Source organism: Lagenorhynchus albirostris, chromosome 1, assembly GCF_949774975.1.
Source record: "Lagenorhynchus albirostris chromosome 1, mLagAlb1.1, whole genome shotgun sequence".
NCBI classification, from domain to species: Eukaryota; Metazoa; Chordata; class Mammalia; order Artiodactyla; family Delphinidae; genus Lagenorhynchus; species Lagenorhynchus albirostris.
Window position 1 is genome coordinate 30,977,477 of NC_083095.1, and position 17,877 is coordinate 30,995,353.

The following is a 17,877-nucleotide window of genomic DNA, read 5'->3' on the forward strand; positions in this document are numbered from 1 at the left end:
CTATTCTCAAATATGTCAGATCAGATCAAAACCCTTTGTACAAAACCCTCCAGTGGCTTCCCTTATCACTCAGAGTTGTTCACTGCTGTATATCCAGGATGAGAACAGTATCTGCCACCCATCTAGAAGGTGTTTACTGAATATTGCTGATTAGTAAGTGAAGGAAAAATGGCCACAGTCACAGAGCCAGGGCTACACAAATCTTCCAATGTTCTTTTGGTAACAGGAGACCAGATTTATAACAGCCAACAATCCACATGAGAGAAAATTCTTAAATTTTACTCTGCGTAACTGAACCTTATAACACATAATCAATACTATGTCAAATTTCTAACAACAAATTAAAATAAAAATATCATTTTATAAAGCCATGAAGGAACTGCCCTGGTGGTCCAGTGGCTAAGACTCCAAGCTCCCAATGCAGGGGCCCGGGTTTGATCCCTGGCCAGGGTACCAGATCCCACATGCATGCTGCAACTGTGAGCCCCCATGCCACAACGAAGACCCGGCGCAGGCAAATAAGTAAATAAAGATTAAAAAAAGAAAAAAGCCATGAAATCTCACACTAGGTTATCTGAGTATTACGGATTTGGCAGCATGCCAGCTTATTATCACAGCACTGGTACGCAGATCTTCCGTGTGACATGATGTCACCATACCTCAAGACCGCCTCACACATAAATGACAAGGGCTCTAAAAGACACAGAACTGAGCACCTAGGAGAAGAGGTGCTAAGCATTTCTAAATCTCTACACGCTGGCACTACACCAATCATCTGAAACAGGAATTAAGTTTCTAGCGTGTTACAAGTAACATCAGAAAGGCTAGCTTTAAAACTGTCTCCTGCCAAAATTACAAGGAAAGACTTTCAGCTGAGTTAAAATGTTGATTATTTTCAGATCAGAGTGAAATTAATACTAAAATTATCCACCAATGAGGAATTTTCCCACTAAAATGTTTGAGTTAAAAACAAAAACTCTAAATTTCTCTTTTTTTAAGCTCTTTCAAAAACACTTCTACTATCTGCAAAAAAAAAGCCCTTAATCTCACTAAACCATAATAATAAATTCACAGAATTTTAACAGTTGGCCTTAAAGGAAACTGAATTCAACCCTCAACCTTCCTATTACAAATGAAAAGGTTACCTGGTATATAACAAGTGAACAATGAAGACCTGTTAAATGAATGAACAAATCAATGACAATCCGAAAGGGGTGTATGACTTTTAAGATCTCACGATTAATGGAAAAATCCAGGATCGGCCAAAACTAGGTGTTTAGATGCTCTTGGAGAGGGCTTGGAAGTAGAGGAAACGAAGATTTGAAAACCATATCTGGGTCCTCAGGAAAACCTTAAGCAAAATTCATTAAAGCCAGTTTCCTTCAGTTCTGTTACTTAGAAAAGCACTTGATAAAGTAAATTTAGCCAAGACAGGTCTCCTTGGAAACCAAAAGGCAGAATTGTCTAGTGTTTCTTTCTTCCTCCACACAAAGAATATTTAATGTAGAACTATTTTCATAATAAACAACTACAATTGTTTTGCATCAAAAGTAAAACAGGTGGCCTTTGGCAAAAAAAAGAAAAATCCAACCAGCTGTGCGGACTGGAACACTGAGAAGGACCACATCAACCACTAAAAGAATGGCAGCCACATGAGGGCAGGAGCCATGTATCCTTTTCCACTTGAAGCAGCCACTAGCCCCTGGCATAGAGTGAGAGTCAATAAATACTTATGAAATAAATGAGTAAATTACTCCTTATGGACCCACCCATGTAGACTTAAATTCATCTGGTCACCACTAAACGCTTTACTACAGGCCTACTATATGCAAGCATACTACATTTTTCCTCCATAGAAATTCTACCAATTGTACCCTCAAGTAATACACCCAACCAAAATATCCTTATAGTTTCATTAAGAAGGTGAGAAAGTATGTCTTAAGTAGCCTAAATTACTTACTAAAGCAGCCACTGAGTCTGCTGTTCTGGGTTCAATCTCTATCCTTCAACTCATCCTATACAACCCAGCCCGGTGAATTTTGTGTTCTTTGCACATCCTAGAAAATAAAACCATACTGTGTCTAAGTATTCTAACTCTGTACGTGGTCCACTGCTATTCAATGAGCAGAAATGGCAAATCAGCAACTACCGGATTGGAATGGGGAAGACAATAGAGTGTCAAGAAAAAAAAATAGTGACGGGTCTTATAATAACTGATCCCCATTTAAAATCTTGAGATTACTATCAGAGGCTTTCATTAAAGACCCCCTTTTAGTGCAGTGATAGAACTGACACAGATGGTTTGAGGTATTTATACCCATTGAGGTACACATCCAATCTTCAAGACCAATTCAAGGCCCATCACCTTTTTGAAGCTTTTGCAAGCCATTGGATTCAATATCCAATGAAGTGCTAGACTATAGCTCTTACTATACTAGTTGCCGATTGACAGCCTCACATACATTCTGCCATTTAAATCACCTTATGGGGGCTTCCCTGATGGCGCAGTGGCTGAGAATCTGCCTGCTAATGCAGGGGACACGGGTTCGAGCCCTGGTCTGGGAAGATCCCACATGCCGCGGAGCAACTAGGCCCGTGAGCCACAACTACTGAGCCTGCGCATCTGGAGCTTGTGCTCCGCAACAAGAGAGGCCACGACAGTGAGAGGCCCGTGCACCACGATGAAGAGTGGCCCCCGCTCACCGCAACTAGAGAAAGCCCTCGCACAGCAACGAAGACACAACGCAGCCAAAAATAAATAAATAAATAAATTTTAAAATAAATAAGTAAATAAATCACCTTACTTCATTCTTTAAGTGGGTCTAGTCCCCTCCAAAAAATGAAAACTTCTTTGAATTGTTTTCTCAATTGTTAATCTATTACTTCTCTATTTCTCAGCACCTACAATAGCATAAGTTAAAAATAAGTGTCACTCAAACTTCCTGATTTCAAAATGTATTACAAAGCTAAAGTAATCTAAAAAGCTAAAGGTGGTACTGGCATAAAGACAGACAAACAGATCAATGGACTAGAACAGAAAGCCCAGAAATAAACCATCGTGTATATGGCCAGCTGGTCTTCAACAAGGATGCCAAGACCACTGAAAGGGGAAAGCACAGTCTCTTCAATGAATGGGGCTGAGAAAACTGGATACCCACACACAAAAGAATGAAGCTGGATCCTCGTCTTCCACCACAGACAAAAATTAACTCAAAATGGATTAAAGACCTAAATGTAAGAACTAAAACTATAAAACTTCTAGAAGAAAACACAGAAAGCTTCATGACACTGGACTTGGCAATGATTTCTTGCATATGACGCTAAAAGCACAGGCAACAAAAGCAAAAATAGACAAATGGGATTACATCAAAATTTAAAACTTTCATGCATCAAAGGACACAAAAGAGCAAAAAGAAAACATACAAAATGGGAGAAAATATGTGCAAATCATGCATCTGATAAGGTGTTAATATCCAGAATATATAAAGAACTCCTACAACTCAACAAAAAAATCAAATAACCTGATCAAAAAATGAGCAGACTTGAAAAGACACTTCTCCAAAGATGATATGCAAACGGCCAACAAGCATATGAAAGATGCTCAATATAACTTATCAATGGAGAAATGAAAATCAGAACCACAATGAGATATTACCTCACACCCATTAAATGGCACTATCAAAGAAACAAAATAACAAGTGTTAGCAAGGATGAGTAATAACACTGGTACACTGCTGGTGGGGTATAACCTCTATGAAAAACAGAATGGAGGTTACTCAAAAAACGTAAAAATAGAGCTACCATACGATACAGAAATCCCACCTTTGAGTATATATCCAAAGGAATTGACAGCAGGGTCTCAAAGAGCTATGTGAAAACCCATGTTCATAGCCACACTATCCACAATAGCCAAGAGGTAGAAGCAACCCAAATGTCCATCTATGGATGAATGGATAAATAAAATGGGATATAGACATACGATGTAATATTATTCAGTCTTAAAAGGGAAGAAAATCCTACCACATGCCAACATGTATGAACCTTGAGGACACTATGCTAAATGGAATAAGCCAGTCACAAAAAGACAAATACTACATGATTCCACTTATATGCTGTATCTAAACAGGTCAAATTCATACAAACAGAAAGTAGAATGGTGAGTCCCAGGGATGGGGAGAGGGGAAAGGAGAAGTTGTTTAATGGGTAGAGTTTCCAATTTGCAAGATGAAAAGAGTCTGGACTTCTGTTTCACAACAATATGAATATACTTAACACAACTAAACTGTATACTTAAAATGGTTAAGATGGTAAATTTTACACTATGTGTTTTTTATCCCAATAAAAAAAGTACGTGCAAACACCAAGTTGGATTTACTCGTTCTACCTCCACTGCCGGAGTCGAAGCAGCCTGACCCTTTCACCTGCTGGCAGTCATTTCCAAATTTCTTCCAAGTTGTCTTTTTTAATCAAGGGAACTGTACACATGATCGAAGGCCCTCCCTTTACCTTACTGTCAAGCATAAATCCAAAAATGACATAAAAGCCATTGTGTTCTCAACTGGGTGGGAGAGAAGCATAACAGAATCACCTATTGAGTTTCTTCAAACCACCCAACCCATCTACCCAGAGTAATACCCCAGAGTTCACTGAGGTCCTCCACCCTCCCCCAAACACACACCTGGCCCAACCCGCTGAAAACCACTATTTTAAAATGCTCCCTTGAAAATGACCTTCAGAACAATCCCACTGAAAGCAATTATTAGGCTGAGGCTCTAACTTTTTTTGCTGTACGTGGGCCTCTCACTGTTGTGGCCTCTCCCATTGCAGAGCATAGGCTCAGCAAGCCCGCTCCGCGGCATGTGGGATCTTCCCTGACCGGGGCACGAACCCATGTCCCCTGCATCGGCAGGCAGACTCTCAACCACTGCGCCACCAGGGAAGCCCTAAGGCTCTAACTTTTAATAGGCCTTTTCTGTGAATCCTATAGCTCTCCATAACCTATCATGTATCTACTGAAACATTATCATCATGCAATTATTATACCTCATTTCCTATTACAAAGGATCAGTACTAAGATGCCAATTTAAAAAAAAAAAAAGTAACACTGAGACTCTTGGAAGAATCACAGGCATTTCTCAAACTGGAAAAGAGATGAGGGTCAGGAACCACATTCAGTCTCAAGCCTCCTAACAGGTTTCCCAAGGGCACATTCTGAGCCAGGAGTCAAACCCCACCCCAAACATATATACACACAGAGCACCCTCTCTTTACACATGAAATTCCAGCTACTCAGAAGTTAGACTCTGACAAAATATATTGGCAGAAGCTTCTGAGGTCTTCGCTGGGGCAGCCAGAAGTACGGTTAGGGAAAAGGGAGGAGTTAAATCAACTACACACTAACCCTCATGTCAAGAGTAAGAACACTTGTTTTCTAAGTCTTTGAAAGAAAAGGCAATATGGTTCCCAAAAGTCACATGCTTATATTTCTTGCAAAAATATGGGAAAATACTTCTTTCCATTTTTTTCCCTAACTATGTACAAGTGAAGCAAGGAATAAAAGTTAGTCAAACTGGGTGAAAATTTTAGAACATTCTATTAATGTATAATTATATATCCTATTGGTATCTCCTTATAAGTACCCTCTCTTCTTGAAGGCATGAGATACCACAGTTCAGTTATCACAGTTGCTTTGCTGAAAGCATCAAGAAATGAAAAGAAACTTGTAAAAACAAATAGTCAATCAATTCTGAGAACTAAGATGTTAAAGGAAATGCAAGGAGCTTAGAATATATCAAACTAGAATCCCTATCTAGGCAAATAATTGAGAATATGAAAAAAATGAATTCGAAAAAGATACTATAAAAGCCAATGTAAATGATATTGATCATAGTCAAGTCTCGATTATAGGAACATGGTCATTCAGCACATGGTCCTTTGCTTTTTACTTCGAAACAGCTTTATTCCGAGAAGTTTGGAACTCATTCTAAAAGGAAGCAAAACATTAAGCCACAAAAAAACTACCAACGACTATACTTGTAGCTTTGGTAAAAGGCTTCCTGCAAAAAACAGAAAGAGAAAAGAGGAATAACCAAAATTCACTCTGGTGTCTGCGAAATTCATTTTTAACCTAAGACCTGCTTTGGAGGAGGAGAGAGGAATAAAGGAATCCAGCGGCCGCCACGGTTGGATGGCCAGTTGGCTCAAGTTGCCTCTGAGTGACCCCTGTATGTGTACACATCAGTAACCCTCCCTCTGCAGGCCAACGTTCTCCAGCACACATACATTCTCCTCGTGCCTCTCCATAATTGAAAAAAAAGGGAAATCTAACATTATGTAATTGCCCACTTCCCACAATTTAAAGTTAGGCATACTACAATCCTAATTAGAGGGGGAACTTAGTGCAACATGACAAGTAACAAATTAGAAATCTACAGGCTGAAAATTCTCATCCCAGACCTCCTGAGGCCAAGAGAAACAGCTTCGCCTGCCTCTGTGGCACACCCCCAATGCACTACTGTTGACTAACGTCCAATGAAAGAAGCCCCTGACATTTCTCTGTGTCACTGTGGTGTCATCTCTCCAGATTTTCAAGAAAGTTTTCATGTTACCTTTGCAACTGGGGTTACCTCACTCCTCCCAGGCCAGAATAAAAGGAGAAAATGGATGTGGACCAGTCCTTACCCTCAAAAGATACACCCAGTGGATTTTCTTACCCACTTGATCACAAACCCAGTCACACTCGTGCTATTCTAACCCTCACTCAAATCACCTGCCTTTAAGAGATCCAAAGAAAAGGGGCTCTTTCCCACGTTTCTATGACTCGCTCCACAGCTCATCAGAAACCCACCAAAAGAAAAAATGAGCTCTCATCTGAGGATAAGTAACTTAATTTGTATTAAACCTTTGGAAAACAAAGGGCCATCAAAGTGTGTGGGCTTTGTTTGGCTTTTTTCTTCTTTATTAGCTAAGCACAGCAGAAAACTAAAAACAAAAATCCAATGAGGCCAATTTATTTCCCACACCAAAACCAGTAAAAGCGCAATGGATATAAAGTTGGACTGTCGATCTAAAGGGATAGTAGAAAACCCCTATTTTAAATAGCACTGTATGTGGAACAGACACAGATTTTTTTGTGTGAGTGCTGAAGGAATAACATAATGCTTTTTACCCTCCTCGGGAAAGGGAGAGTCCCTCATCTAAAGGGCAGTCACCCAAGGGGCAGGGATGTTTCTTCTCTCCTGGCTCAGATTACCCCAGCGGAAGTTGGGTGGTGCTATAGAAATCACTCACGTTTTCAACAGGAAGCTCCTACAACACTCTCCTGTTTTATGTGCAATTATACCTCCACCTAACAGATCCTCCCTAGCTCCTACCCCTGCCCCCAGTAACCCATACATGAAGCCACTGTTCCAAAAATAAGGGAGGCACACCACTTTCTTTTACAAATGAAAAATGAGTTTAAGAAGAGAAAAAAAAGGTGGTCAACTACAACAAATTAAGTCTGGCTTCTCTAAAGAACATCTAAGTATATTACGCTCTGAGTTAACCAAGATTCCTTTAAAAAAAAAACAACCTACAAGGCTCTACCATGTAAATAACTAACTCAATTTCTTTTGCTATAACTTTGTAATTTGAGTAACTCTAAACCTGAGTTACCAAACACTACATCCGTGTGGTTTTCATGGCTTTTCAACCTTCACGTACATTTTGTTTCATTAAGTTTTTCTTCTTCTCATTTTAGACATGTAATAAATACTGAACACTTGAGTGGGGGGAAAGAGCAGTAAATAAATTTTAACATAAGACTCTAAGGTAGGGGGGAAAAAAAAAACCAGGAAGCAAAAGAGTACAGTTAAATCTGAAAACATGCCTTCCAATCACTGCATGATCACTGACTAGTTCTTCTACACCCTTTAAAAAAATCACTTCAACTTTCTGGGCTTCAGTTTCCTCATCTGTAAAATGGGGAAGAAGGGTGAAATGATTTATACTCAAAATCCCTCCTAAACCCAACAATCTATGAATCTGTTCATCAGGAAGCAAGAAAATGCAATTGCAAGTAAGACTATGGTTTACAAATTACTTTCGTACATATATTCTCAATAATTTTTGCAGCAAAGCAGTGAAGCAAGCATTGTGCCCACTGCTGCAAAAAAAGACGCTGTTTCAGAAAGTTCAGGAAGAGGTTCGATTACTTTTTAAGATCCCATAGCTGGAAAATTTGAAACCCAGGCCTTCTGAGGACAAATACTGGGCCCCATTATTTAAAAAATTAATTTAGGACTTCCCTGGCGGTGCAGTGGTTCAGAATCCGCCTGCCAATGCAGGGACACGGGTTCGAGTCCTAGTCCAGGAAGACCCCACATGCCGTGGAGCAACTAAGCCCGTGCGCCATAACTACTGAGCCTGCGCTCTAGAGTCCACGAGCCACAACTACAGAGCCCACGAGCCACAACTACTTAGCCCACATGCCACAACTACTGAAGCTCGCACGCATAGAACCCATGCTCCTCAACAAGAGGAGCCACCCCAATGAGAAGCCCACGCACCACAATGAAGAGTGGCCCGCTTGCCGCAACTAGAGAACGCCCGCACGCAGCAAAGACCCAATGCAGCCGAAAATAAATTTATTTAAATTTATTATAAATAAAAAAATTAATTTAAATAAGTTACAACTCAGAAATAATTGCCTGCTCTGCAAAACTTTTATGGGGGCTTCAGCGTATCAGAACACCAAACCAGGGAAGGTCACTGCAAATGGCCCCATTGCACTGTATGTTCCTTGAGGCAAGCAACACACTTTTACCCACCACTAGAACCACAGAACTCAACAGCATGCCTGCCAGACAGAGGCACTCAATAACTACCTTTTGACTTAATACAAATCTCAAAAGATTAGGAATATGGTGACATTATGAAGGAAAATTTTTTTTCTGAATTTGAGATATGAACTTCTGCAATCTCAGTCCAAAGGAAGAAAGAAGCATTCTATAACAGAGCACTAGCTCTATATGTGGGGGATGAGTCTATTTGTCTTCCTTAGAGAAAGTCCAGTTCGGTCAGTGAATCAAAAGGCTCAAATCTGCCACGTCACCTGAAAATCTTCAGGCTAGGCACACTTCATATGCACATTGAAGTGGACCAACAGAAATGACAGCAGGACAGTGAAGACCAGTAGAAGCACATAACCATGTTATCAATCACTACATACTTTCCCCTAAACTGGAAAGAGTCAAAGAATCCATACTCTTACACTGTTCTGCCTCTTCTCATGCTCCTGTTTCACAGCTCAAAGAGATAGAAAACAGCCATGTATTGAAAAACTCAAACTGCAAAAGTAAGATAGAACGGACACACGTCCCAACTCATAGTCAACCAAGATCCTCCAAAGTTTACAGAATCGCTCATCTCAAGCAAAATCATGACTTCAATAAAGTTACTAGAAGGACTTCCCTGGTGGCACGGTGATTAAGAATCCGCCTGCCAATGCTGGGGACACGGGTTCTGAGCCCTGGTCCGGGAAGATCCCACATGCCGCGGAGCAACTAAGCCCATGCGCCACAACTACTGAGCCTGCGCTCTAGAGCCCGCAAGCCACAACTACTGAAGCCCGCGCGCCTAGAGCCCGTGCTCCACAACGAGAGAAGCCACTGCAATGAGAAGCCCGCGCACCGCAACAAAGAGTAGCCCCCGTTCACTGCAACTAGAGAAAGCCCGCGCACAGCAACGGAGACCCAATGCAGCCAATAAATAAATAAATAAATTTTTAAAAATAAAAAAATTTTAAAAATAAAATTACTAGAAGGTGTACTTTAAAAGTTGTTAAAAAAATCGAGATGGGCTGGCGGGTGGGGGTGGGGAGACCTACACCAAAATTACACACCTAATTCAATGCAAAAGCAAAGTTAAGGAAGTCAGGAAAAGTATGTAAGTAAGAAAGTCATATAAAATTTCAGTGAGCTGCTTTGCAATTATTACTGCAATTATTACCAGGAGTTCAAGTCAACCTTGTCACAGAATCCTACGATGAACTCACAACTAATACTGACACTTCAGCTCTAAAAAGTTCACTGCACCAGAACTGCAATTTCAAACTCAAGGAGCAGTACCAGGAACCGCAGAGACGCTAACAGCAACACCTACTGACTGTCTTGAGCCACTTGCCAAACTTGTTCTCTCAGTCAACTAGAGAAATCTAATGATACAGTCAACTTCAGGACTCCTTTACTTAAGCATAAAGAGATAAGAAAATAAGTTGTCAGCCACATAATACCATTCATCTGGCAAAATCTCTTATTTTGCCCCTAGCCATTTACGTGCAAATCATCACCCAAATCATTTTGAATGCACTGTTAATTGCTAATGCCTGAGTATAATTTATTCCATAGGAAAAAAGTTTTAATATTCTCGTTAATAACTGGTATGTCATCTAGTAGTCAGACACTTCAGTGACCATAAACTTCTTTATGAAAACCTTTTATCTGAGACTACTGCTGTTTCTACTGTTCTATATTATTTCCATCGGCTTTTTTTTTTTCATCCTGGTAAAGGTGGCTTAATTGCAGCTTTCAAAAAATGAAGGGGGAAGGTGAAGGTCATTAAATCAGGATTTTAGAGAAAATACTGTTACTAAACTGGGTGCAGAGAATGATTGTATAGGACTTCATCTTGTACTTTTCCAAAAGATTAAGTCAGAGAATCTTTGCCTTGGATGAATATTCCATATGAGAAAACGAGAGAAAGTTGACACTTAACTCCCACAGAGTACCAGTATAAAAACAATGTCTTTAAGAGTCTGAGTCAGAGTTTCAACATGAAAGGTTTGCTTTACAGAGGAAACGCCAACCCCAGTCCATCCAGATAGACCTGGAACCTGATTAAAGTCAACACCTTTACTCTAAAATTTGCATCGCGTCACTGGCTCCCAGTTTAGAAATGTAATCGTTTAGCAGGTAGTAAGAATTTCAGTAAGTGCTGCCTCTAAAATACCCGTCATAATAAATAAGATCTGTAAGGTAAATGCAGTCTAGGATCCATCAGTCCCCAAAGCTTCTCTTCAAAACAAGCATCAACAACTCAAACATCTTCCTTGAAAGTGAGCCATTTCCCTTGCCTATGTTTTCCAAACGGTGAACCCAATGAAATTTCAACCTGTCCAACAAGATTACTTGTCCACCTAGAAATGCCGTGGAGCGATAGGGAGCTTGGCAAATACCCTTTAAGGTCAGGATAGAAGTTGGAAACAGATGGGGCGAAGGAGAAAAACTTCTTTTTTGCAGTACCTTCTCGCCTTCCCACCCCTCTTGTGGTTTACTTACTCCAAGAAAAGCAGGTTTGAGCAGCTCCGGCTTTCACTTCCCCCAGACCCCGGGAGAGAAACGAACCACCCGCGGGCAACGAGCTGCTCTTCCCCCTTTCTCACGATCAAACCTCTCGGCCTGTCCCTCCGGCATAGCCTGCAAAGCGCTCACCCAGGTGACTGAACTGTAAGAGTCTCCCGGTGGAGACGAGCGCAGCCTGGTGGGCGCAGCCACCCCAAGGGGTCGCGGGTCTCCTGGCCTCTCTCACAGACGCCTGGCGGAGAGTTGTGCAGATTCGGATTCCGAGGTGCGCGCGCCCGCGCGCGCCGGGCGCAGTGCAGCTCGGACTCGCCCCCCGCCGGGCTGCGCTATCAGCACGCCACCAAATCGGAAATAAAACTTTGACCGGCCTCTCGGCGTCCTGCTCCGTGCCCTGGACCCGAGCCCCGGCCAGAAATGGGGTGCGGGCTGTCAACAGTCTTGCACCCCCGCTCCCCTGCCCGGACCCGGGGCGCGGGAGCCACTTACCGCTCGGCCCGGCCTCCCGGTGCCGCCGCACGTCCGGGGCGCGTCCGCCGCGCGCTCTCCCTGGGGTAAAAAAGAAACCTTACAGACGGTCGGCGCGCGCTCACTCGCCGCCTGCTCTGCGGAGAACGGCAGGCGGCGAGGCAGGGGCGGGCGCCGAGCGGAGGGGGACCCGGGGGAGGCGGGGGCGGAATCAGCCCAACTCCCGAGCCTGGCTCCGAAGGGGACGCGGAATGGAGGCTGGAGAGCAGCCGGCTGGGGCCGCGCTCCCGGCGGAGTGGGGGCGGAGGTGCCCCAGTCCCCGGGCATCAACTATTGTCTGGGCGCTCGGGTCCCCACTCGCGCCGCCTCCGAGGCTCAGCGCTCCCCATCCCACCCGCCTGCCTCCAAGAGAAAAAGCTGAGGGGGCGGCCGGCGCGGGAAGCGAACGCGGTGTGGCTGAGCAGCCGCGGCCAAAGTCCGAAGTGGACGCGGGGGAAAGGGGAGGTGCGTGCCGAGTGGGGGAGGGGACAGGTAACTGCAGAGGGGGCGGGAAGGCCCGGGAGGATTGGTGGGGGGAGGAAATGGGGAGGGAGCCACGGAAGCAGGAGAGGGTGGAGTGGCTGGCGGGGGCCGGCCTCTGAAGCCCAGACCTGGCCCTCCCCGGGGACCCTCCTCCCGGAGACTCAGCGCCGCTCTGACTTTTTGCTCACTCGCTCACGCACACAGTGAACTCGCTCACAAAGTTGCCGGCGGTGGCGGCGCCTCCCTCGCCCTTCCTCTCCCCGCCCCATTCCTTCCCCTCCTTCACTCCCTCCCCAACTCTCGGGTGAGATCACCGCTGTGCCGCTCAGCTCTGCGCTCAAATATCGCGAGAGAAGAGGCAGCTCAGCCCAGACGGCGGGGGAAGTGGAAGGAATTAGAGGAAGGTGGGGGACCGCGGAACTCCTGGTTGCTATGACGACGGCAAAGCCCTGGATTCCTGTCTCCTGCAGAGAGCCCAGGCAGCAAACGTGGGTGTCGTTTGCAACCTGCCCCCTCCCTTGCCCGACGCCCTAATGGTGGGGAAAGCAAGGGCTAGAAGCTAGAACCTATTTGAGAGGGCATCTGGAGAAGACCAGCGTCATGATATCTGGCTAAATCTGGCAAATGAGGCTAATTATTTAAGAGATTCTGGGACAGATTTCTGCCATAGAAGTCAGCACATATCTGAACCCCCAATTTCCTACCATATATTCAGTTTTTCGACCTTCCTGTCTAATTTCATCCCCCACCCCTCACCCACTCCGTACGCTCCCTCTCTCCTCCCCGCCCCCCCCCCATCACCACCGCCACCACCAGACTGAGCTCCTTGAGGACCTGCCTTATCCATCTTTGTATTCTCAGCGCTTCCACAGGCTTGGTACATAGTAGGTATTTACTTAATGTCTATGGTGGGAAATGAACGCCACAAGCTGTACGTGTCCTCAGTACTTTCACCCTACCCTGGAAAGTACTTATGCTTAGACTATGAATTTCTGCTCCACAGTTTGGCTTTTGACTTTGCTAAACTATCCTTCCATTTCTGTTCACACAGAATTACCTATTTTTCAAGAGTTACAATCCCTCCTTTCTCTTTCTCCATCTTTGTGTCATAAAAACCCTATTCACCATGGGGGACCAGGTAATCATTAAGCTTCTTCAGATACCATCCTACCTACTCCAAAATGCTGTTGAGAATGAAGATGACATTTTCTCATCCCCTGTTTCTTCTTTTGATTGTAGAAACTTTTCTTTGGGGGTTTTATATACTCACTGCCTAAATAAAATGGATACTGTTAGTAGAAGTTAAGCTTAAACTTTCGATGTCAAAATGAATGAGTAAAAATAGATTCCGTGGGGCTTCCCTGGTGGCGCAGTGGTTGAGAGTCCGCCTGCCGATGCAGGGGACACGGGTTCGTGCCCGGTCCGGGAAGATCCCACATGCCGCGGAGCCTGCGCGTCCGGAGCCTGTGCTCCGCAACGGGAGAGGCCACAACAGTGAGAGGCCCGCGTACCGAAAAAAAAAAATAATAATAATAGATTCCATGATATGTGAATTATATCTCAATTTTTTTTAAATTCCATCTCTATTTACATAAATACGGGGAAACCATTTTTTAAATCAATCCCTTGGAACTAGAAACCCAAAAAGTACATAAAGATTCTTTTAGGTTACATGCAAGCTTAAATGTCATGTCGGTGAAAGTTTTTATGTTAGAAACCTAGTGATATAGTGATACAGTGATAAAAAACACTAGACAAAGTCAGGAAACTACGGCTTGAGTTTTTCTGTGTTGCTAATAATTGAGTCTCCTTGAGAAGTTATTTAATCTTTCTGATTCTTCATCTCTAAAATGAGGGGTAGCCCACATGTTAGGTCATTATAGCTTTAAAATTCTGTGGCTCTTAGACCTATACAAATTTCCAGTAAATAACAGATATTTTCCTTTTACATCAAACAGAATTTTTTAAATGTTTCATTTTACAGTAGGTCAGTTTCACAAAGTTCAGCTACATGTTGACAAGTTGCTTTTCAAGTTCTCTTGTCTCAACTGTAAAAACAACAGGGACTTCCCTGGTGGCGCAGTGGTTAGGAATCCACCTGCCAATGCAGGTGACACGGGTTCGATCCCTGGTCTGGGAAGATCCCACATGCCGCGGAGCAGCTAAGCCTGTGAGCCACAACTAATAGCCTGTGCTCTAGAGCCCGCGAGCCACAACTACTGAGCCCACATGCCACAACTACTGAAGCCTGAGTGCCTAGAGCCCGTGCTCTGCAACAAGAGAAGCCACCCCATGAACAGTAGCCCCCACTCACCGCAGCTAGGGAAAGCCAGCATGAAGCAATGAAGACCCAACGCAGCCAAAAATTAATTAATTAATTAATTTTTAAAAATTGACCATGTTACAGTAATTTCAAAGGGAATCCATTGTTATTTACTTTTACACTAACTCAAAACAGATTTCTTGTTATTTAATAAATATGCTAACTCAAAGACCCAAACTAAATACATCCACACCCCCACCAAAATAACTATAAGAAGGAAGGAGGGAGGGAAGGAAGGGAAGAAGGAAGAAACGAAGGAAGGAAGGGAGGGAGGAAGGAAGGAAGGAAGGAGGAGAAGAAGGGTGAGTCTTAAATTCACAGACTGGTATTTTTAGTATCAAAGTTTTACAAAGAAACACATTGGAGCATCACCATCAATCCTGTTGATCTGTTTTCAGGAGCTACCTTTCATAACATAGCACACTATTGTAAATCACTTGTTCATTTGCCCTGGCTCGGCTTTTAACATAGTTTTGCCCTTAAAGGATGGCTGCCAATCTGTATCCACCAACCCAGTACAATTTCAGAACCACCTGTTTTATGACTCCCAGATAGCCATTTGATACATTTGAAAAAACTGACCCAAGTGCTAGCCAAATCTATTAACTTTTTTCAGTGTTTCTTATGAGGCTCAAGAGATGGGTATTGGCCTCAAATTACAAAGATAATTTCCCTAACCTTCAGGCATAGTGGAAGAGTAAAGACTGTCCTAGGGTTCTAAAACTGCTCTTTCAAGAACCTAGGCTACTATTTACCCCTCATTGGTGGCAGAACTTTCAGCAGTATGTCTGAAGGAAATAAAAGGCAAAAGCTGAGGTTTCAACTACCTGGTTCTCTGGGTCAAGGCACTCTGTCTGCATCTTCCCTGACCTTCCTGGGGTTTCAAAATAGCAGACAAGGAGCAGCAGAAGAGGGAAAGTGAGACTAGAGAGTTTGTCAAGCACAGATTAGATCTCAGCCACTTCCTGCCCACTCCATCTGTTGGCTGTCTATCCACTTCTGCCCAGCCCCCTCCCCGACACGCTCAAGGGACATGTAACCTTTTCTCTGATACGAGCTCCCTCCCTATTAACTTCTCAGTTTGTTAAAGCTCAGTTGAATTCACCTTCCTCTGGTTATTCGCTTCTACTCAACAATGCACCCTAACATATCAAATATGGAATGAATTTTGACACAAAGGCCTACCAAGCAAGGAAAATATATGTTTTTATTAATATTATAAACATCGATTCACATTTGCATGTTTTACAGTTAAAATCTGGTCTACCCAGCCTGTTATCATCAGTTCAGAACTTCCTGTTATTGGCTATACAGCTATAGGGCATTACTAACTAATATTCAGAGAAATGACTCAACCATAAAGAAGGACCAAAGTGCTCCTCAAATCATCCAAGATTAAATTATATCCAGTGCTGTTTCACTTTTAGGATTTTATTGTTTCAGCCCTAGGTGATATAATTCTATTGACCTGAATACTAGATTTCTTAGAACACCTCATTCTCCCATTTACATTATTTATTACATGTTTAAAACATCAACTACTGTATAATCAACGAACATTCCTCAGCAAAGCTACTATACTTCCTGTCCACCCTCCCACTCTTCTAAAGGACTATTTCATACCTTCTCCTCCTCCATCAAACCTCCTGCTTATTACTCACAGATAACCGCCATGCATCTTTCATTGGTAAAATAGAGGCAACCAGAAGAGAACGTAGCACACACTCCATCCCTACGTCTCTATCTACTAACCCACCTGCATCTGTCTGCATGTACTCTTCTGTCCTCCTGGCACTTAGGATAAACTCTCAGTGCTCTTAGCCAAGATTAACCTCTCCACCTGTGTACCCGTCCCATCCCCTCTGACTCCAGGACATTGATTCAGCAACTGTCACCTCTCTCTTGCATCAGGAAAATTTCCCTTTCTATTGGAATTGTTTCTGAGTGCTTACAAGCATGCTCTAATATCTGCTTGGTAAAAAATCAAACATTTCATAGATTCCGTATCTCCCTCTGTTTCAATTTGCCACTGGATTCTTCAAAAGGTTTTTCCACACTTGCTATCTTCAATTCCTCCCCTTCCATTGTCTTGAATCCTCTCTGAGCAGCCATTCTCGCCCACCACTCCAGAAGAAACAGGTCTTCTCAGGGTCCCTAGTGACTGCCTCATTGCTAAATCCAGTAGGCAATTCCTATCCTCACCTCACCCAACTTCTCAGCCACTGGGGAGAGGTTGATCACTCTTATCCTTGAAACAATTTCTTCACATAGCTTCTGGATTAAGAGTCTGTCTTGAGTAACCTATACCCACTACTATATATAAAATAGATAAACAGCAAGGACTTACTGTATAGCACAGGGAGCTCTACTCAGTATTCTGTAATAACCCATATGGGAAAAGAATCTGAAAAAGAATATGTATATATACATACATATACTTATATTTGGTTGGCCAAAAAGTTCACTGGAGTAAGAGCGTACAGAAAAACCCGAACGAACTTTTTGGCCAACCCACTATATGTACATATAAACGAATCACTTTGCTGTACACCTGAAACTAACACAACATTGTAAATCAACTATACTTAAATTTAAAAAATAAATAACGTGGGGTGGGGGGAAAGGGTAAATTAGGAGCTTGGGATTAACATACACACACTACTATATATAAACTAGATAACCAGCAAGGACCTACTATATAGCACAGGGAACTCTACTCAGTATTCTTAATAACCTATATGGGTAAAGAATCTGGAAAAGAATGAATACATGTGTATGTATAACTGAATCACTTTGCTGTACACCAAAAATTAACACAACATTGTAAATCAACTATGCGCCAATAAAATTGTTTAAAAATTGTCTTTTCTACATAATAAATAAATAACTAAATTTAAGTTTAAGAAAAAAAAGAGTTTTTGTCTTGATTCTTTTCCTACCCTTCTGGCCTTCTCCGTATCGAATCTCTAAACATAGAAGTCCCCAGAACTCAGTCCTTAGACACCTTCTCTTTGTGGTCTCCTATTAGTCCATGGCAGTCTCACCGGTCCTATAGCTTAAATGCCATCCATATACTGACAACTCCCAAATGTACATCTCCAGTCCAGATGCCTCCCCAAACTCCAGACTTACACATCCATCTCTGACTCAACATTTCCAACTGGTTGTGTAGTTGGTATCTCCAACTTCATATGTCTAAAACTGGAAAGCTCCAGAAAATCCTCT

The 17,877-nt window shown here is 42.9% G+C and overlaps 1 long non-coding RNA gene across 1 annotated transcript in view; it reads right to left on the bottom strand.

Annotated features, from left to right (window-relative positions):
* LOC132529713 (uncharacterized) overlaps positions 1 to 11,868 on the bottom strand; it is an 81,073-nt gene extending 69,205 nt beyond the window's left edge. The window contains exon 1 of the long non-coding RNA XR_009543553.1: positions 11,829 to 11,868. This is a non-coding gene — a long non-coding RNA (uncharacterized LOC132529713). The remainder of the gene's footprint in view (positions 1 to 11,828) is intronic.
* Positions 11,869 to 17,877: the final 6,009 nt, after the last annotated feature.